Source organism: Grampus griseus (genome assembly GCF_964374135.1).
Source record: "Grampus griseus genome assembly, chromosome: 9".
NCBI lineage: Eukaryota > Metazoa > Chordata > Mammalia > Artiodactyla > Delphinidae > Grampus > Grampus griseus.
In genome coordinates, this window is record NC_139003.1 from 41,986,944 (window position 1) to 42,008,805 (window position 21,862).

The following is a 21,862-nucleotide window of genomic DNA, read 5'->3' on the forward strand; positions in this document are numbered from 1 at the left end:
ACACGGTGTGAGACTGTCTACGTGATGAGTAATGACTATATTGAGGTGCATAGTTCGCCCAAAATTAATGTCAAAAAATGTTTTTTTCAAGGAGAAGATTATTTGTATCCCTTAAACATACTATGTAACTTTCTGTACTTATTCTGTTTTGTTTTTGGTGAGCACATTTAAGTTCCACTCTCTTTACAAATTTGAATTATATAATACAATGTTATCAACTATAGTCACCATTTCACACATTAGATCATCAGATCTTACTCATCTTCTGTATCTGATCTTTTACGTGGCCTGGAATCTTTTGACAGGTGGGGTACCCTAGCTTTATCTCCAAATCTTTGTGTGATTTCCCTACCGACTGCTACGTGTTTCTGCCACACTCTTTGTTACCTACCACATGGTCACATCTGACCTCAGCACTTCTCTCTGACCTGTCCTGGAAACTCAAATTAAAGGATGATTACGTGTTTTAGCAACATCTGTCTTATCCTTCCCTCATCCTTCCCAAATGGCAGCGCATAGGCGTGTGGTTTTGACTTGTGGGAACAGATATAGAAGCTCAGTGAGGAGACAAAGTATCCAGCAGGAGAGACTGAAAGTTGGGTAGAACTGTGGCATCTGAGTAGAAAAGATTAATTAGTTGGAGTGCTTGACAAGCGACTGTGGGGTATTGAGAGATCAGGGAAGGAAACTTGAGCTTGTTGAAAAATCCATTGCAAAATGCAGAGAGATAGCAAGGAGATAACTCTCCAATTAGGTGGGACATAGGCGTGCAAATAGGTCATAAGACCCAAGTCAGTGAGAAAGTGGTATCAGCAGCGTGGGTGACAAAGGAGTCCATTTACAAAGGCTACTTGCATTTAGGTGTGGCCTTTTTTATCTCCTATTTCTGGAGTGCCAGAGGTACTGATTCAGACTGGGTTTATGCAAATGGGATTTTAATATGTGAACTTTTTCTCCATTCTAGTCAGGGGTCAGGCAAGAATGAAAACAGTGGCTCAGTCGGGAAGTAAGTGATGTGTTTTTACAGTGGGCATCATATCTTCTGTCTCAAATCAGTGGATGAGCATGGTATATAGAGACAAAGTCATGGGTTAGAGCCCCAGCTCTGCCTTTTCCTGCCTGAGTGATCCTAGAGAAGTCACCTAACCCCTGAGTCTGTTTCCTCATCTAGAAAAATGGAGAAAATAACCCTGCTTACTTCAAAGGTTTATTATGAGAACCATGTAAGATGACATTTATGAAAGCACTTCTAAATCTCAAAATGTAAAATAATTATATTTTATTAGATGAGCATAGTTTTACCCCATCTAAGCTACTTTTAATAGTCTTAATAAACTACTCCTAGAGTAAAAATAGCCCCTTTTGTTGCACTTGTGCTCATGAGAGACAAGTACCCAGACTCACTACCCTTTAGAGAGACGGATTTGATAACACACGCAGCCACATTTTCCACTTATTTAATAAACATCCTGATGTGGGGAACACTCACATGTACATGAAGCTAAGAAGCTTTCAATGGTCTGAGGGCCAAGAGAGCATCTTATGTAACTAGCTGCAAGTTTGCAAGATGACCTAAGTAGTGTGAAATTGGCCAAGGTTTTGGATTTCATTTCCAGGTATTTCAGTCTGAATTTTTTCTAAGCAGCCTTTGGGGATGGGACAAGTCAGATCAATTGATCTTTGGAGACCTAAAGAAATTAAATTAGTCTGGAGTCAGTTACTGCACTAAACCATCTAGTAATTGAATTGCTCCTTGTAACTGACTGAAAACAGCCCTATTTGTAACAATATAGAGAGCTTTTTTTAATAAGAGATCTGAGAGAAAAACACATCTTTTTAGGACATGATGACAGAAATTGCACTTTTCTAACCTAATTGAATATGATGTTATAAATATGTGACCTTAATGATTTCAAGTTTCCTGTTCTAGATTTACAGCTACTGTGTGGGACACCCAAACAAAAATGCCTTTAGGATTGGATCTGTTTGCCTTATACCTCTAAACTCACAGTATTATTCTTTCTACATCTGCACAAACTTTGAGGATACTCTAAAGGGCATTCTGGTTTTCTTGCTCTCATTTTATGAGGTTCCATTCAGATACCTGAATGTCTTACATACTTCATGTGCAGCCTTCTCCAGGGACAGCATCTCCCTCATTTATAAAAGGCAACTCATTACCAAAAGTAGAAAGTGTTTTCATTAGATGCTTTGCACATATACCTACAATGGACAGCCAAGAAGCAAATCAAAAGCTCAAAGGGATTTCTTAATATAATCTAATTTATAGTTATTTAGTTCAGGGAAAGAATTATCTGCTGGTGCCATATAATAAGTAACTTACAGACACTCTATCAGTTGGTTTTTCTTTTGTGGGGAGGGAAGGGGCACTTTGTATAGTAAGTGAAGGCATGGTATTACTTCGGAGAAAGCAGAAATGACTATGAAGATATTTAAATGTTCAAAATTAAGTTTCTTCTGTTAAGTTTTTTTGTTTGCTTGTTTGCTTTGTTTTTTACAATTGGAGTTCATGCTTATTGCAGAAAAATACTGACAAGCAAGAAAAAGAGCATAAAAAAAGTAACAAAATCCCATTCACTCAGAGATAACCACTGACAAAACTTATATATTCTTCCAGATACTTTCCTATGCACATATGAACATTAACTTCCTTTGAAGTTTACCACACACACTATTTTTAATCATTTTCCCTTAATATCAATAGGTATATGTCTGTAGTATACTTTTTAATGGCTGTCTAATTTTCCATTGTGTACAATAATTTGACCAATCCTATAATGTTAGTTACTTAGGTTTCCCACTCTTTGTTATGACAAACAGTGCCAGGAAGTAAAATGTGTATCTTTACACATGTTACTCATTATTACTATAGGATAAATACTAACAAATAAAAATGCTGTGTAGAAGGATACACATTATTTTAACCATAATGTTATTTTTAATTGTTAAATTTTGGGGAAAACCTGAATGTTCAACAATAGGAGAATGGTTTAATAAATTTTTATAGTCATGCAATGGAATTTTTTAAAATTGTGGTAAAATATGCATTTTTAAGTGTATAATTCAGTGGCATTAAGTACACTCACAATGTTATACAACCATCACCATATCCATTTCCAGAATGTTTCCAACATCCCAAACAAATAAATCTGTACCCATTAAACAGTAACTCTCTACTCCTCCTCTCCACAGCCCCTGGTAATGTCTATTCTACTTTCTGTCTCAATGAATTTGTCTAGTTTAGGTACCTCATATAAATGGAAAGATATGCATGTTTTAAAGGCTTTTCATATATACTGCCAAGTTTCCTTCAAGAAAGATTGTCCATGTCATGATCAAGAGTGTCCATTTCTTTGCACGTTTGTGAAATATGATCATCATCTTGTTATCTTTGCCAATTTGATAGGTGAAACTCTGCATTTCTCTTTTGTAAATTGACCTATTTATGTCCTTCGCCCATTGTTTCTTTCTTTTGGATTGTTCATCTTTTCTCTTATTCATCTATAAAAGCTGTTCTTATGTATTAATATTTTTATTGTTAATATATATTGGAACTATTTTATCCGTTTGAAATTAGCTTTTTACTTATGTTTTTGATAAACAATATTTCATCACCAAATGTATTGTTCTCTTTATGATTTCTATCTTAAAAAGATTCTCTAGTCCAAAAAAACATAAATAGGTAAATATTCAACTACAGATTTTCTATCATTTTATTGCTTTCTAGGTTTTTATTTAAATACTTAACTCATGCAGTATTGATTTTGTATAAAATATAAAATAGATGTTATTGTATATTTTTTATAAGTGGCCCCAAAACTATATATTTACTAATATATTCCTTCCCACTTTAAAAAAATTTCCCCTTTATCATATACTAAATTCTTACCTATAGTTGTTTTTAGTCTCTTTATTGATCTGCCAGTATTGTATTGTTATAATTTTGGTAAATTGGTATAATATATAAATATTTGATGATAGGTATAGATATCTGATATGACAAACTCCAGATCTTTACTTGTCATTTTCAAATTTTCTTGACATTCTTTGACATTTATGCTTCCAGTCTCTGGAATTTTGTCCAGTCTTCCCAAAAAACGTCATTGGAATTTTGACTGGGCTTGTGTTGAATTTATATAATAATTTGGGGGAGAAAAATGATATCTTTACAGTATTGAGACTTCTAGGAGTATGTCATATGTTTGTCTTTTTACTGAAACCTCTTCTTATGTTCTTTAGAAGTTTTGGTATTTTCAAGTTTATAAGTCCTACACAGTTTCTTAGGCACAAAGCTACATTGTCCAGTTCAATAGCCACTGGCCACAGATGGCTAGTGAGGACCTGAAATGTGGCTATTCCATATTAAGAAATACCATAGGCACCAAAAAACAAAACAAAAACAAAAAAACAAGCAACAAAAAAACCCAAACACTGATTTTTAGGGTTTAGTATGAAATAAAAGACTGAAAGTATCTCAACAATAGTTTTAGGATATTGATTACATGTTGAAATAATATTTTGGAGACATACTGGGTTAAATAAAATACTAAAATTAATTTCACTTGCTTTTTCAAAATGTGACAACTAGACTATTAAAAATTACATACGTGGTTCACGTTACCTTTCTTTTGTCTAGAATGTACTAGAATTTTTAATTAGAAATCGGTCTAGTCTGTAAAAAGCTATTGATTCCTATATGTCTTTGGCATCCTGCCATTTTATTGAACTTAAAAAAATTAGTTTTAACAATTTTTCCTTTTATTCTCTTGAGTTATCCACTTAGATTTCTATATCATTTGCAAAAATGATCATTTTATCGTTTTCTTTCTAGGATTTACGCCTTTAACAATGTCTTTCTTGTTTTATTACGCTGACTAAAATTTCCGGAATACTATTAAAAAGTGATGATAGTTAGCATTTTTCTCTTGTCCTTGACTTATTTAGTAACACCTCATGTTTTATCATTATATATGGTTTTCACTGGCTGTTGGCTTCAGATTGATATGCTTTATCATATTGAGGTATGCCTAAATTAAGAATATTTTGCTATCCTGAATGTTAACTGAATTTATATTAAATGCTCTTTTAACATCCACTGAGACAATTTAAATTATTTTTTTACTTTTAAATAACAATATGATTAATTCTAGTCATACTATGTTGAGCCATCCTTGTATTTCTGGAATACATCCTATCTGGATTTTATGTTTTTCTTGTAATATATTGCTGGATTTAACTTACTCATATTTTATTTAAGACTCTTTGTATCAGTCTTCATAACAGAGATATACTTTGTTTCTTCTTTACTTCTCTGTCAGTCTTTGGTATCAGGTTTCTGCTAGTTTGTTTGAATAAACTGAAATATCTTCCTTCTTTTTATTGTTTGATCCGTTTAAATCCAAAGAAGTGATACTTTACAGTCTTGCCCATAAATTCATCTGGGTGCACTATTCTTTTGAGGAATACTTCTTTAACTCCTTTCTTAGTTTGTTCCATAATTTATCAGTCAAATGATCATTTACTTCTATCCCATTTAATGCCTGTATTGAGTTCTACTTTGTCTCATCTTATATTGGTATATCCTAACATTTTTTGCTTTTATTTGCCTTCCAATTTTTAAAAATCTTTGTCCCTACAGCAGTAGACCCCTCTTTCTCTTGCATAATCAAACAAATATCTTGACATTTCTTTCATTAAGTAAAAAACAACCTTCTCTTGATGCCATGTCTCTCTTGAGTTACTGATTTTCCCAGTTTTCGACTCCTTCTTATAGTAAAGCTCCTTAAAAAGAGTTGTGTGTATTCTCTTCTCAGTTCCTCTCTTCCCTTTGTCTCTTCTACTCTGTCATTTAGAGTTTCACCCACACTACCCCACCAGTCCACCTCTGTCCCGGTCACCAGTGAACTCTCCATTGCTAACCACAATGGTCAATTCTCAGTCCTATCTTACTTCACCTATTACCAGGGTTTGACACTGTTGTTTATTCTCTCCCTTTTTCCTCTTTGCTTCCAAGATCTCTCACAATCTCTGGTTTTTATTCTACTCCATTGGCCATTCTTTCTCCATCCCCTTGTTGGTTCTTCCCCTTGTCCTCCATCTGTAAACAGTAATGTGTTCCAGGCCTTAGTCCTTGGACCTCTTCTCTTCTCAGTTCGCATCCCCTTCCTAGGTGATATCACCAGTTTCATGCCTTTAAATGCCATTATATGCTGACTACTATCAAATTTACATCTCTGGTTCTGGCCTCTCTAGAGTCGAAGCTCTGGCTGGCTATTTCTTTTACTTTTCCGTCTCTGCTAAGGGTACCTCCCATCTACAACAGGATGCCCAACTACACTCTTCTACACCTGCTCTCCTCTTACAGTTCCCTTCTCAGCTGCATCCCTCCCGTTGCTCCAGCCAAAAGACTGGGTGTCACCCTTGCTGACCCCTCTTTCTCTTTCCACATGCAGGCAACTAATCATTCTAACTATATCCAGAGGAGTCCAACTACTTCTTACCATTCTCACTGCTACCACTCTTATCTAGGACAATATCATCTCTTTCCTGAATTATTACATTAATTTCCTAATTGATCTTTCTACTCCCACTCTTACTGTTCTTAAGTCCATTTTCAGTTCACCAATCAGAATGATCTTATCAAAGAAAGGAAGTCAGATCACATCACTCTTGCTCAGAGTGACTCATCTTCCCATTCACAGTAAAATCCAAAGTCCAGACAAGGCCTGAAAGGTCCCATAGAATCTGATTCCAGCCCTCCCAGTTACCTCTCTGAACTTACCTACCTTTGTCTTGCTCACTTTCCTTTGAACATGCCCAGACCCATCTTAGCCCCAGTTAGGGCCTTTATACTTACTTACCCTCTGCCTAGGTTATGCAGCCCCCAATATCTGGTCCAATGCCTTGTCTTTTGCTTCCTACTATATCCCCAGAGCCTAGAATAGTGCCTGGGATAGAGTAAACACTCAAATATTTGTTGAGTAAATAATGATGTGTCTTTAAAGATGTCATACAGAGTATCTGTATTTTTAAAACTTTGTCTGAAGGTCTTTGTGTTTTAGTTGAAAAATTTAATCTATCTCCAAGTATCATGACCACTGATATATTTGGTATTGTTTCTTTCTACCTGTTTCTGCTCTCTGTTTAATTCAACTATTTGTTTTACCCCTTATTTTCTCTTCCTGTCTTTTGTTAAATTTATCAAGTCCCAGCACCACCCCCCACCCCACCCCGCTTTAATTACAGTTAACATTCCACAGCCACCACATGTCAGCCAGTGAGCTATGCAGTTGACACATTTTATTTCAGCTACACTTCAAAATAATTCTCTAATAAAGAATGACTATCATCCCTATTAAGATGAAGCTTAAAGAGATTAATACTTTATTCAAATTCACATACGGTAATTTGTGACAGCTGAGCCTTATACCAGGTTAGTTTGAAACCAAAGTCCTTTCTCTAATGTTCATTATATTTCTTTTTAATATAATTATGCTTTTAAATTCTGAAAGACATAATTGTAAAATTGATATTTCTCTGTTATTGTTAGGAATGAAACTATACATTTTCTTTTCTTGTAAAATAGGAGATATTTAGTATGTGATTTTTTCCTTGTACTGCCCCTCCCTCAACCTATAGCATTGATTTAAAAAATCTGGGATTTAAAATCCAGTTTATTCATGCATCTTCTTTATCTTCTTTTTCAATTCTTTTTCTTAATGTTAATGTAAGGATCACAAATACATCAACCACAATCATTTAAATTTAATTCTAGTCACACTCATTTCATTGTTTAACGCTCATTTCTTCTGTTATACTCTGATTACTGGAATTGTGTTCTGACTTTATTCTCAGTTGTTGAAAAATGTTGAGTAATTGGTTGAGGAAGGATATATGGGTGACCCTCTTTATCAGTTCATACATATCTGAGAGGATCTGTTGCCATTATTATAACCTGACTAGCGTCACTGTCTTTCTCCTCAGAACTCTTTCAACCTTCCTTTGTCATCTAGTTTTTAAATACTGTAGATAGGGTAAAAGTTGATGCTAAATTCACTCTCTTTCCTTCATTGGAAAATTACCTTTTCTTCCTATCTGATAAAAATGCTTTTAGAAAGTTTCCTTTGAAATTCAGAAATTGTACCAGTATTTGTTCAGTTGTAAATTTTTTTCATTCGTATTTACAATGTAACTGAGCCCTTCCAATTGAAAACTCAAGTCGTTACTTATCTCAGGAAAATTTTCTTGTTCTTTTTTTTTCCTCCTCTTCCTTATTCTTTTTGCTTCTAATTGTTCTGCTCTATTCAGACCTACTAAAATTCCTATTATATAAATGTTACAACTCCTGAATCTATTCCCTACTTCTTTCATCTTTTGTTTAATAATTTTTATTTCTTTAACTGTTTACTCTGATATTGGAAGAATTTCCTATATGTCTTCTAATTTGTTGATTCTGTTTTCTACAGCATCCGGTATTCTGTTTGCTGTCCTTATTGAGTTCTTTTAAAATGTGGTAATTATTATTTTGTCACTTTCAAGTATACTTTTACATTTTCAGATTGTTTCCTTTTCATTCCTGCTAGTCCCTGCTTTATTAGTATAGGGTCTTCTTAAATCTCACTAAAAACTTGAAACTACAAATTAGAGACTTAAAACATTTGTTTCTTGGAACAAGTCTGTTTCAAAAGAGATCACTTGTTCCATTTTTAAAAATTAGTTTTCTTCTTTTGAATTGCTGAGTGTTTTGTAATTCCAATTATCTTTCTCTAGCTCGTGTATAGAATGGGATGTCTGTTTAGCGTTAGGAGCTGAGATTAATTGTGAATAAAATCATGTGGCTCTTTGTTTAATCTTGCAGGTGCAGACTGAAGAAGGGGTAATAATTTAAACTTACTGTGAGTGTGCCAATTTGGAAATAAAATTATTCTATTTGGGTTAGGAAGTTGTTGCAGGTAGGTGGAGATAGCCTTGGAAAAGGGAGTTTTACCTTTGCATTGATTATATTACCCTGTCTGCCTCAGCAGCTGGAAATCAGCTGTTCCCTCACCATGCCCAGCAAAGCAACCTCATGGCCCTCCTCCAGAGCCGGTGGTGGTCATTAGCCCCGCACCCTTCAATGTACCAAGACCACAGTGTGCTAGCTGAGAGGGTGCTGCTGTGGGATCCCTTCCTCATGGCCTCCAGCCATGTAAGAATCTGCTTCTCATCAACTGCTCAAAGATCTGCCATTATCATTAATCTCCGCTGCTCCAAGGTGGGGTTTAGGTGAAGCTCTGACAGAGAGCTTTTCATTTCTTCCCCATTCCCCCAAGTAGCTTTCCTCCCTGTACAGCGATGAACCGCACGCTGTTTGATGCTTCCCTCACTCCTTTCCTGTGGCTAAAATGTCAAAGTATGCAGTTGGCACTCTCCCTTCACACTGAGAGTCTCTATAAAATATGTTTAAAACTCCCTGGGATTGAACAAAACTTTCAAACACATGAAATTTGGACACAAGCCCAGAGGGAATCAGGCCTTCTTGCTCAGAGCTCAAACACTATTAGTTTAGATGAAGAAGAAAACTTCAGGAAACAAAGTTGCAAATCTGCTATTCTGGAAATTTATAGTTTTACCTGCATCAAGCCATGGAGCAGCAAGTATTTTGGCAGGTTTGCTAAAGAGGTTCAGTTTATGGATAATTCCTAGGTCTTAAATAATGACTTCTGGTGCTAGAAAGCAAGCAGTGTTGGTTCTAACACAGCTCTAAGCTGGCTTGTGGAATTTCTGAGGCAGTAATGTTTTCATAAAGAGCAGTGTGGGGTGAGTGGGGCCCATCTCTAATCAGGCAAATAGCGTGGAGCAGGGGTTGGCAAACCCTGCTGTCTGCCACCTGTTTGGTATAGCCCACAAGCTAAGAATGGTCTTTACATTTTAAATGGTTGAAAAAGTTATAAAAATAACATTTTGTGACATGCAAAAATAATATAAAATTAAAATATATTGTCTATAAAGTTTTATTGCAGGACAGTCACATTTTTCAATTTATGTATTGTATGTGGCTGCTTTCATGCTACAGTGACAGAGCTGAGTATATCTGACAGAGATCCTAAGGCCTGCAAAGCTTAAACTATTTTCTACCAGGCCTTTACAGAGTAAGTTTGCTGATCACAGGCTTAGAGCTTTAAGGGGCTGTGGAAATGTTGGCAGCAAGGAAAACTTCTACCCAGAAATTTTACCTCCTTAGGATGGTATTTAAAATGAAGAAACTCAGAATTTCATTTTGAGGCCCATATGGTGATGCTAATTGACAAAGCTGGTGAGATCTGATCTCTGCCAACACCTTATCCTCCCTATCTTTACAATGGTAGTTTTTGAGACATGCCTTAGGGTCATTTTAGCACCTGTAGTTCAAGCCAGAAGATGACAGAGTAGGATGACAGAGTAATAACTTCAGAGATGCATACTTAAGATTCTCTGTAAATTTCAATTATCTATGTTATTTTTATCCATCGTCTAATCTTGTGCCTCAACTATAATGAATAACTGAAAACTAGGTTGTAATTTTTTTTCCTCTTTCAGAGAAAACTTTCAGGGCCTTTAGAGAACAGTATAAAAGGTATTTGGGAAAGCTGGTGTTAGAAAGACTCCAAAAACATCATCCAGTTTATTGTTAAAGAATTAAAACACTTTTACTAATATTTCCCAAATTTGCATTTTAAAATGGAAAAATATGATATTTAAAATGTGTAAGAATCCAGTACTCAAACTTTAAATAAGTCAAATGTGAGCCTCCACTTCTCAGAATCCCCCTCCCCAGAGATAGTCTCTGTCCTCAGTTTGAAGGATATGTGTGTGCACACCCACATGTACTTTAAAGGTAAAATCCTACTTAAGTTCATACTGATACTTTCTATTTCAATTCAGGATGATAAAGTTTTTACTTAACCTCTCTGACCTTTTATCTGTACTTCTTTTCTCTCACGCTGAGCCTCTAGTTCTCAGTAACACCAGGAATGACAGAATATTCTGTCATTGCTCCTTTTTTGCTTTATCTCACAGCATAGAGAAGCACAGCAATCTCAGAATATGTATGTCAGCATATCTCCAACAATGTGCCAACTAAAAATAGTTAAAAATCTTTCTGTGGTTCTTTTTGTCCTTAGTGTAGATTCTGTTGATACTACAGTGTTGTGTTTTTTTTTAAGTTTTGTTTTGTTTTTTGTTCATACCACTAACCTAATGATACACATTTAGGTTCATTTGTTTTATTGTATTTTTTATTTTTTGGAATTTAAAAAAGTATAATTTTCTTATATGGTTATTTAATACATGATTTACATGGTTTCAAGACAAATCTACAGAACATGACTTATTCAAAGACAGTCAAAATTCTACATCTCCTCCATCCTATTTCTTCCCTCTCCTATCGGTAACCATTAAAAAAAAAGAAAAAGCATTGTTTATCCTTGTTTTTTAATATAATATATTATGTTTTTTAATATAAGCAGATACATGTTTATATATGTTTCTTTTTCTTAAATTTTAACACTCTATACATTTTCACCTTGTTTTTTATGTAACAATGTACATTAGTATTTTATTACATATATATATATCTGTACTATGTAAGTATATAATATACATGTAATGTATATAGTAATATGTTTGGGCTCAGTTGTGGCATATTGTTTTGTTATATTTAAATAGATATACAAGTATTTTATATAAATAATCTTTTACTATGTGGTCTATTTTATTAGCAACCTTTTTTTTAATACTTTTTTTTGGTAACTAGCAAGATTCATACTCTTGTTCTGTTTTCCTTTACACTAATATCTGTTAAGAACTCCTACTCTCCCTCTAATTTTAAGTCCCCTCCTAGAAGCAATATTGAAATTAACTAGTAACTTCTTTTTTCTTCCCCCCTACTTTCCCTCTTTTTCAGCATCTGATTTGAAGTAACATCCTTTTAATCCCAGTTAATAAACATATATAATCAACAACTTTATTCTACTTACCATGTTCTTTCCCCATTCTCCCCCCCATTTTTGAGAACTGTATCTCATCTACCTTGTCGGAGAATACTGTATCCTTTCTTATAACCATGGTTTAGTCTTAGTTCTATAAGTAAATATATATTTAATGTCCCTGATGCATCTTATGTCAGTATCTCTCCCGTGTTTTGGTTGTCTGAAGTTCATTTTCTACTTGGTTCCTCAAGAAAGGCTATAGTGGGACCAAAATTCCTTGTCTTTTGCATGAACATGAAAGTCTGTGGCCTCCATTTGTGAAAGTCAGTTGGACTTGGTATACACAATCCTTCCATCACATTTTCTTTCCTGCCATATTTTAGATATGTTGTTACTTCAGTGTCTCCTGGAATAAACTATGGCTGTCAAACTCTGATGACAATCTAATATTCTTTCCCATGTAAGTGACAGCCTTTTTTCTGGAATGATCAAAAGATTTCATTCTTTTTCCTTTGTTCTTATTGTCCTTGATCAAAGGGCAGAAGGGGATGCCCAGTTCCCAGAGGATTATCTGGACATGTTGCCTTCTTATTTCTTTCACTCATAGATGATGTGAAGGGACAGAAAGGTGGCATCAGTCTTCTGAAACATTATGCATTTGTTCCTCTTGTACCTCATGCTTTCTTAGAATGAGGAGTCCTTGGAGTACAATCCAAGACCCTCCCTACACTAACTTCTAGTGAGCTTGCCAATGGAATAAATTTTAAATTGTCAGAAGCTCTGCTGATGACCTTAGAGGCAGAGAAGTGGAAAATCATGGTGAAATGAAATGTAAGGATTATGTGGATTTTCCTTCTCTACATCATGGGTCCCATCCAGACAGCTGGCACTTGCATCATTTTGGTGGACTCAGTGGGAAGCTGAATGGAAGTCCTGCTCAGTGCTCTCTCCAGATGTCCTATAGTAGAGCCATTTCTTTAAAAAATCCTCCTCTACCTTTGAATTCTGAACATATTAGTCACTTTTTTCCTTAAAATGTGGTCCAGAATAAGACTTTCTGCAGTATACTTTTGTGTACTTAGTTCATCTCTCCTCCTCATCTTCACCTTCCCCTATTTAGGATACCTGCTGCTGGTATCTGGGCTTTCTTCTAAGCATTCTGGCTAGCTTTGGGAAAAAGAAAATTCTGACATTCAGGGCTCCTGAAGAAGTCATGCGTGTCATGAACTGATTAGTCCAACCTAATAGTTGTTACCCAAATAGCCGACAACATAAGTTCACATATCACTCCTTATATTCTATCTTTAGAAGAAAACCAGTATAACTGATTTATGCAAAGCAGAATATATATATATATATATATATATATATGGGGGGGAGCATTGTATTGCCTGAGAAAATAAATGGATTAAACTACAGCCTAGTGAATAGTGAAATGGTTATGGCTCATAACTTAGTTTGCTAATTCCCTTAATCTTTCATAAATACAACTATACTTGAGTATTACGGAGACTCTTATAAAGTAGATTATGCAGTGTCTGTAATAAAGTAAAAGTGAAACATAATTTCAATGAAGTCAGCTAAAAAAAAAAACAAACAAAAAACCCTGGATGTTAAAGGCAGCCACCACCAGTGAGAGGCAGGCTATTCGAAAGTAAAAATACTAAAGAAAGCAAATGGCAAAAGCTAGTAACAATGGTCTCTGCTTCATTTATTTTAAGGCTGGAGTGATTTGGGGAGCCAACCAGTTTTGTCATTATACCAATGAGGCAAGTAGGGCCCAGAGAGTAATCTGCCAGATCACACAATTAGTTAGTAGAAGATTTGGGGTTAGAACTCAGGGTTCTTTGCAACTAGTACTGAACTTTTTCAAAATGACTCTTTTTAATTTTTACTTCTGTTTATATATCTATAGACTCATAAATTGTTAGAGCCATAATGGATCTTAGAGATCATCTAATCCAGCCCACCATTTCCCTACCACACCCTCATTTTATAGGAGAAAGCAAAGCCCAGACACAGATAAGGAATCTGATCGCACAGCTTCTTAGTAAAGAAACATCTTTTTATCATCTCCAATGAAGGCAGAGTTAGTATAAGAGACTGTATGCATAAAATGGAAGTTATTTTGTTTGGTAACCAGATTAAAGTCTGCTTTTAAATACAATCTATTAATTTAATAAATTAAAATAGTCTGGTAACAACAACCACAGAAAGGAAGGGATGACTTTCAACAGAACTAAATTTTTCTTTTCAAATTATATAAGTAGTTACCACAAAATTCTTTTAACTAGCAAGCTATGTTCCTGCATTTAAAACGTTACTCATTTATTCACAGCTTCTAAGAGGAAACATTTATATTACAAAACAGTCTCAAACAAATCAGCGGGTTTGATAGAGCAGCAGAGTTATTCACAACTGACTTATGGTCATAAGTTGTCCTCCTTTTTTTCTTGCTTGTGTCTTTCTTTCTATCTGTGTCTAAACGATATTTGTTCCCTGCCTCACAATTTACTAAAGTTTATTTTTAGAGGCTGAATAATCTGTACTTTGCATGAGACCTTTGTTCTAGTCACAACAGTTAGACTTAAGAAACTAGTTTTTTTTTTTTTCCACAGTGGTACAGTTTACTTAATTTAAGTTGCTAATAATGATATAAAACCAGAAATGTGTATTACTATTGAAAAGAAAAATTAGTAGGATTAAGTCACATAAATAAAAATAAGCTAAAATCTAAAAGCTTTTAAAAAGATTATTTTGTTTTTCCAAAATGTATTGCATAATATATTTCTGTTCTCAAATTAAAATTAATGATTTATAATACAACTCCAATTGTATTATCTAAAGTTTTCATTTATTAAGTACTTTGTGGAAGCAACAAATATTGATATATTGTCTTCCAGTAATTTATAACATTATCTGCATAAATCTTTAGAAAAATATTGTGACAAGGAGTTGTTTACAAAGGCCTACTAGTAAAATATGATGTAAACATGAGCAAACTCATGAGCACGGACAACTTTAAATATTTTGTTTCCTGTAAATTAGATTTGATTTTAATGGATCTGTCATTTTCTCCCTGAATGCAGCTTTTTACCGGGTCTGTATTTAGAAAGAGAGAAAGTTAGAATGTAAATTGAAATAATATTTACTTTTTATTTAATTTTCTCTCTGACATGTATATTGTAGGATGGTTTAAATGAAGCATAGCAAGTTATAGCGACTGGAAGTCTCAATTTCATCTAAAATGATTATGATTATGTAACCAGCTTTAGGAACACATGATTTTGATACTCAATAATAACAGTGATTTAATTTTGTTACCTATAAACATTTATTGAGCACTTATTATATGCCAAGTACAAACATAAACTCTCTATATGTATTTAACTCATTAAATCTTAATAATAACCCTAAAAGCTAGGTCATATTAATATCCCTCATTTTGCAGATGAGAAAACTAAGACAAAGAGTAGTGAAGTAATTTGACCAAAGGCACACAACTGGCAAGTGGCAGGGCTAGGATTCGAGCTAAGCAGGTTCCAGTAACCACTACACTAGGGCAGCGGTTCTCCGAGTGTGGCCTCCAGGTCAGTAGCATCAGCGTTACCTGGAAACACGCTAGAAATAATATTCTTGAGCCATACTTCAGACTTACTAAATTAGAAACTCTAGGGTGGGGTCCAAAAATCTGCGTTTTGACCAGCCCTCCAGGTAATTCTGATGAACACTGTCTTAGTCTGTTGGGCTGCTATAACAAAAATGCCATAGACTGTGAGTAGCTTAAACAACAGACATTGATTTCTCACAGTTTTGGAAGCTGGTGAGTCTAAGATCAAGGTGCTGGCAGATTCAGTTTTTGGTGAGGACCTGCCTGTGGTTCACAGATAGCTATCTTCTCACTGTGTCCTCACATGGCTGAAGAACAGAAAGCTAAAGCAAGCTCTCCTTTCTCTTATAAGGGTACTAATCCCATTTATGAGGGCTCCACACTTAAAACCTAACGGTCTACCAAAGGCCTCACATCCTAAAATCATTACATTGGAGATTAAGATTTCAACATGAATTTGGGGGACACAAACACTCAGTCTATAATACACTAAAGTTTGAGAACCACTACCTAGATAAAGAAAGCATTGTTCTCTCCCTCGTTCAAAGGCCAACAGTGTAGTGGTAACGGTGGTCATGCAAACACATGATTGCCATCCATCTAGTAAGTGCATTTAAAGAGGAATATATTGGGTAAAGCAATGGTGCAAAGGAGAATGTGAAGGAAAAGGGAAGGTTTTGCTTTTTGATCATTAAGAAATTTGTACTCTAGTTTCAGAGATAGAGGAAGGGTAATCAGTTCAATACTGATAGAGTATGTTGGTTTTGCTTATCTAGAGTTTCAACAGATAGTTCAGATGACTTCCAATAGTTCTGAACATTTTTGCAGAATCAACATAATCATTGCAGCTACCCTGTATTTTGCCCACCTTCTGGCTATGATTGTGTCTCTTACATGTATATTAGTCTTGGAATTGATGGTTACACATTAGTCAGAAGAGATCTCTTAAAGATACCTAATAATGTATGCTTTTTGCCTAGAAAAATAATTTAGTGTTAGATATTAGAAAGGCCAACCTTCAATAATGGTACCCATTTTACTTATCTATTAAAATCCAAAGTAACTATTGTCTCTTACTTTGGGATGTAACAGAACTGAGCATTACAAGGTACTGTCCTAGCTTGTAATACATAAGTCACTTAACGCATTAGGTGAGTTATCCCTTATTTTTCAGAGCACAGTATTCCAGAAATCCTCACAGTAGTCTTTCAGGCTAAATAAATTCTTTGCACTTTTCATTCTGCTGGAAACAGGGATTAGACATAAAGTAAACAACATGAGCTGTCTATTCTTCGTAACATCTTCGAAGAGACGGCCCTGATTTGCACCACTGTTTTCAATCACTTAAAAGGCAATAATTTAATTATGCCATCCTTTATATAAGAACTGCCATTGCTTTCAGTTCCCTTCCAGGCCTGACAAAAATAAATCACTTCAATAAATCCCTTTTTTCTCCCTCTTAGAGACAAGAATAAGTAATGATACCAGTGATCTTCCAAGGACAAAATAAATATAATGTACTTTGTATAGAAAAGCAAAATATTTCACAAGGAAGTGATTCATTGTGTTATTTAAACAATTTTTCTTGTGTATATGTGAAAAATGTTTAAATGATTTTATATAAGGGCATTTTTAGAGCGGCAGATACTACACTCTGCTTTTGAACTCAAATGCTTGGATAGAGCAGTCTATGTGCCTAGGATGGGCAACAGAATACACCTTAGAAATATACCATCCATAATTTCAGCTCATTGATGGTCACTCCTTTATGACTTTACGAAGAGAAAATATTTTCTAGGGTATCTGAAACAAGTTCTTTCCTCATGTGAAAATAACCACCTAATTCTTTTCTAAGTTCATTTTAAATATTAACAGTATGACACATGGCTTAGACTAAAAGGACATCAGCTTGAATGTATGTAATAGTTGTCATTTTATTAAAGGTTACTCATCTCAATTGACGTTTTTCTTAATGACCCAAGTTACCCAAAAAGACAGTCATGCTCTAATATTACAGTGAATTAAGTCCTTGAGTAAGTGACTCAGCTGTTAAGGCTACAGGGGTCCAACATTACCAGAGTGTGGGCATATAAAACTTAAAATATATGGCAGTTAGCAAATTGATTAGTTAGGGTCCATGTTATGCCAAGTTACCCTTTCTGTTCATTTCTTCATTTACTGGTGCCTCTTAGTAAATGATAAAATATTTTCATGTCAACAAGTCCAACTCAAGGGATTCAACAAGTTCACGGGATCTTTAAAAATAGGTTACAGTTTTAAACAGGTGATATGGACTCATTAAAGCTTAATGTTATATTTTATGATAGGTATAATTTTATAATAGAACTGCAAATAACATACTTTTCAAGTTTTCTGCTGACTTTTACATTCAATCACTGAGAAAAATCCTCCTGTTTGGATCACGTTATTTTGAATTAGGATTATTCATATGGGTGAAATAAACTGGAAAAAAATATAATCTAAAAGAATAGAATTTTTACCTGCTTTAGATATACTTTTATAGGGCACTAATATTTACTGCGTACCTCCTATGTGCCACTTTTGAGCAATTCAAATGCCTTACCTCATTTAATTCTCATAGTTATAGTTCTTATCACTATTATTTGCTTTACTTTTATTTTTCCATAGCACTATCATCATCATCTAATATGCTACACATTTTTCTACATATTTTTCTTATCATCTTCTCCTTCTCCCCCAGCCCTCTCTCCCATTAGGCAGGGATTTTTACGTTTTGCTTACTGCTGTCTCCATAATTCCTAGAATAGTGCCTTGTTCATAAAAGGTGCTAAATAATTTTGGGGGGGATGAATGAATGACTTCCCAATTTACAGATGAAGAGAGGTTAAGGAAGTAACAAAACTAGAATGTGAAAATGGTTTTAGGTGGTCCATATACTCATCTATCCATTCATCCATTTGATGAGTGACTTTAAAGCCCATGAAATTTCCAATATACCACATTGCCTCCAATGCATTTACTATATTGATATAAAAATCAGCATGATAATGACAAGTTTTATCGATTCATTATAAGTTCCCCAAGTATCAGCATTAGACCAGCAGTTCTTCTCTTTTGTCCATTGGTAGGTTACCATTTCTTATGATAGTTTATGATTTGTAATTAATTTTGAATAAACATGTCCAAAGTTCAAATGGTACAGAGGCATATATGGAGAAAAGTATCCATCACACACCTTCTCCTCCACTAGAACCACCTGGGGAGCTTTACAATTACTGAAGCCTGTGTCCCACCCCATAGATTGCGATTTACTTGATCTGTGGGTATGACCTGGTTTTGGAATTTTTAGAAGAGCCTCAGGACAGACTTTGCTTCAGGTAAAGGTAAAGCAACAAGGACCAAATATAACCTCTTGCCTTAAATAACTAAGAAACACACAAAATATATGAAACAATGCTTTTTTAAATGATACTGGACACAAGGCAAAAAAAGACAGTAATCCCTGAAAGATGGGAAACAAATGAGGTGAGCCCTATGATGGACCCAGCTTATAGTCTGAGAGAGTATCTAGGCCATGGCACAGGGAGAGAGAATATAGGCTGAGCCTGGCAGACTCCCTGAGTTGAGCACTCAGAGCTGAGAGTTCAATGAGAGCAAACAGTGAGAATCCACAGGACAGACCACAGGAGAAGAGAACGCCAAAGTCCTACAGGGGGGTCCCTCTTGAGTGTTCAGCTGGGAGCTGACTAGCACATGTGTGAGGAAACTACCAGAGGTTGCGGGGAAGGGAGCACCTGATAAGACTGGAGGCAACAGTACCTAGTGTCCATACAGTGATAAAAATAACGCCTGTTCTAACTAGATGGACTGGAAAATCTTGCAATTTGCAGGGCATTTGATAGAATACTCAGATGGGTTTTGCTTTAATAGTGAGAACAAAATTAGTCCTAGACTAAACAGTATTCCAGTCCTACCTAACGTATCTTGAAAGCAAGACGCCAAACGATCACTTATTTCCAAGTAGCTTAACTATATCCTAGAACAAAGCTCAAGAATATTTATAAGAATACAGAAATATCCAGCAACCACCAAGATAAAATTCACGTCTGACATCCAATTAAAAATTACCAGAAATGCAAAGTAGAAAAATATAACCCATAAATTAACCAATTGAAAATAACCCAGAACTGACACAAATATTACAATTAGCAAAGACATTAAAACAGTTATTATAACTGTATTCCAAATAGCCAAAAATTAAGTAGAGACACGGAAGAGGCCCAAGTGATCCAAATCAAAATTCTATTATGGTTTATCACAGGATATTGAATCTAGTTCCCTGTGCTATACATTAGGACCTTGTCAAAATTCTAAAGATGAAAACTATAATGTATAAAATGAAAGATACACTGGATGGGACTAATGGCAGATTAGATGTTGCAGATGAAATAATTAGAGAACTTTAAGACACAGCAATAGAAACTATCCAAAATAAAACAGAGAGCAAAGAGAAATTTTTTTAAATTTTAAAAAATGAAGAGTATCAGTGAGTTGTGGGGAAACTAATATAGTCTAATAATAATATAATATAGTTTAATATAATATAGTCTAATATATATAATATAATTAATATAGTCTAATATATGTGTAACTGGAGAACTGGAGCCCCTAAAAGGTGGATGGGGAGATGAAGGAAGAACTATATTTGAAGAAATAATGTTCAAAAATTTTCCAAATTTAATGACAGCTAAAAACACACAATCCAAAGAGGGCCAACAAACTGAAGTTCAAGAAGCATTAAGAAATAACACCAAGGCACATCATAATCAAATTGCTCAAAACCAGTGTAGAAAATATTGAAAGCAACCAGGGAATTAAAGACATAGTAGATAAGATAAGGATGACAGCAGATTTCTTGTCAGAAACAAAGTAAATGAGGAGACAGTGGAGCAACATTTCTAAAAGTGCAGAAAGAAAAAAGTCTGCTCACCTAGAAATTTATACCCAGCAAAAATGTTAAAAAAAAAAAAAAAAAAAAAGCGGGCTTCCCTGGTGGCACAGTGGTTGAGAGTCCGCCTGCCAATGCAGGGGACACAGGTTCGTGCCCCAGTCCGGGAAGATCCCACATGCCGCAGAGCGGCTGGGCCTGTAAGCCATGGCCGCTGAGCCTGCGCATCCGGAGCCTGTGCTCCGCAACGGGAGAGGCCACAACAGTGAGTGGCCCATGTATTACAAAAAAGAAAAAAAAAAAAAAGCAAAATGAAGACTTTTTTCAGACACACAAAATTACACTACAGATACGTTAAAGGAAGTCCTTCAGGTAGAAGGAGAATTATATCAGATGTCAACCTAGATCTACGCAAAGGAATGAAGGACAGTGGGAATGGTAACTACAAGAATAAGTAGATCGATTTTTTTCATATTATTCAAATCTTTTAAAACATAATTCACTGTTTAGACAAAAAAATAACAGTGTAGTGTGGCGTTTCTGTAAAAGTAAAATGTCTGACAAGAACGGTACAAAGGTTAGAAGAGAGAAATAAAAGTAATGTTATTGTGAGTCTTATACTTAAAGTGGTAACTATCACTTGCCAAGCAGATTGTGACGTGTTAAAGATATTTACTGTGAACACTAAATCAAGCACTAAAAAACCAAAAGTTATAAATAATAAACAAACCAACAAAGGAGATGAAATGGAATTATAAAATATAACCTAAAAGAAGGCAAAAAGAGGAAGAAGTTTTTTTTGACAAAGATGCAGTGGTAATTCAGTGGAGACGGGGTCATCTCTTCAACGAATAGTGCTGGAATAGTTGGCTATCAATAAGCAAAAAATGAACATCCATCCATACCTCATGCTTATACAAAATTAGCTCAAGGCAAATTATATATCATTATGTGAAACCTAAAACTATAAGAACTTCTAGAAAAAAAAATTAAGAGAAACATTTTTTTTTTTTTTTGTGGTACGCGGGCCTCTCACTGTTGTGGCTTCTCCCGTTGCGGAGCACAGGCTCCGGACGCGCAGGCTCAGTGGCCATGGCTCACGGGCCTAGTCGCTCCGTGGCATGTGGGATCTTCCCAGACCAGGGCACGAACCCGTGTCCCCTGCATCGGCAGGCAGACTCCCAACCACTGCGCCACCAGGGAAGCCCAAGAGAAACTTTTATGGTCTTGGTTTAGGCAAAGATTCTCGGATAGTATAGCAAAAGCATCCATAAAATTGCAAACAATAAATTGGACTTTATAAAAATTAAAAACTTCTGCTGTTTAAAAGACACTGTTAAAGATGAAAAGACA

The 21,862-nt window shown here is 35.1% G+C and overlaps 1 protein-coding gene across 1 annotated transcript in view; it reads left to right on the forward strand.

The window, feature by feature from the left end:
* TBX20 (T-box transcription factor 20) overlaps nucleotides 1-21,862 on the forward strand; it is a gene marked incomplete at both ends in the record, with an annotated part of 50,856 nt that overhangs the window by 22,983 nt on the left and 6,011 nt on the right. The window lies entirely within an intron of this gene.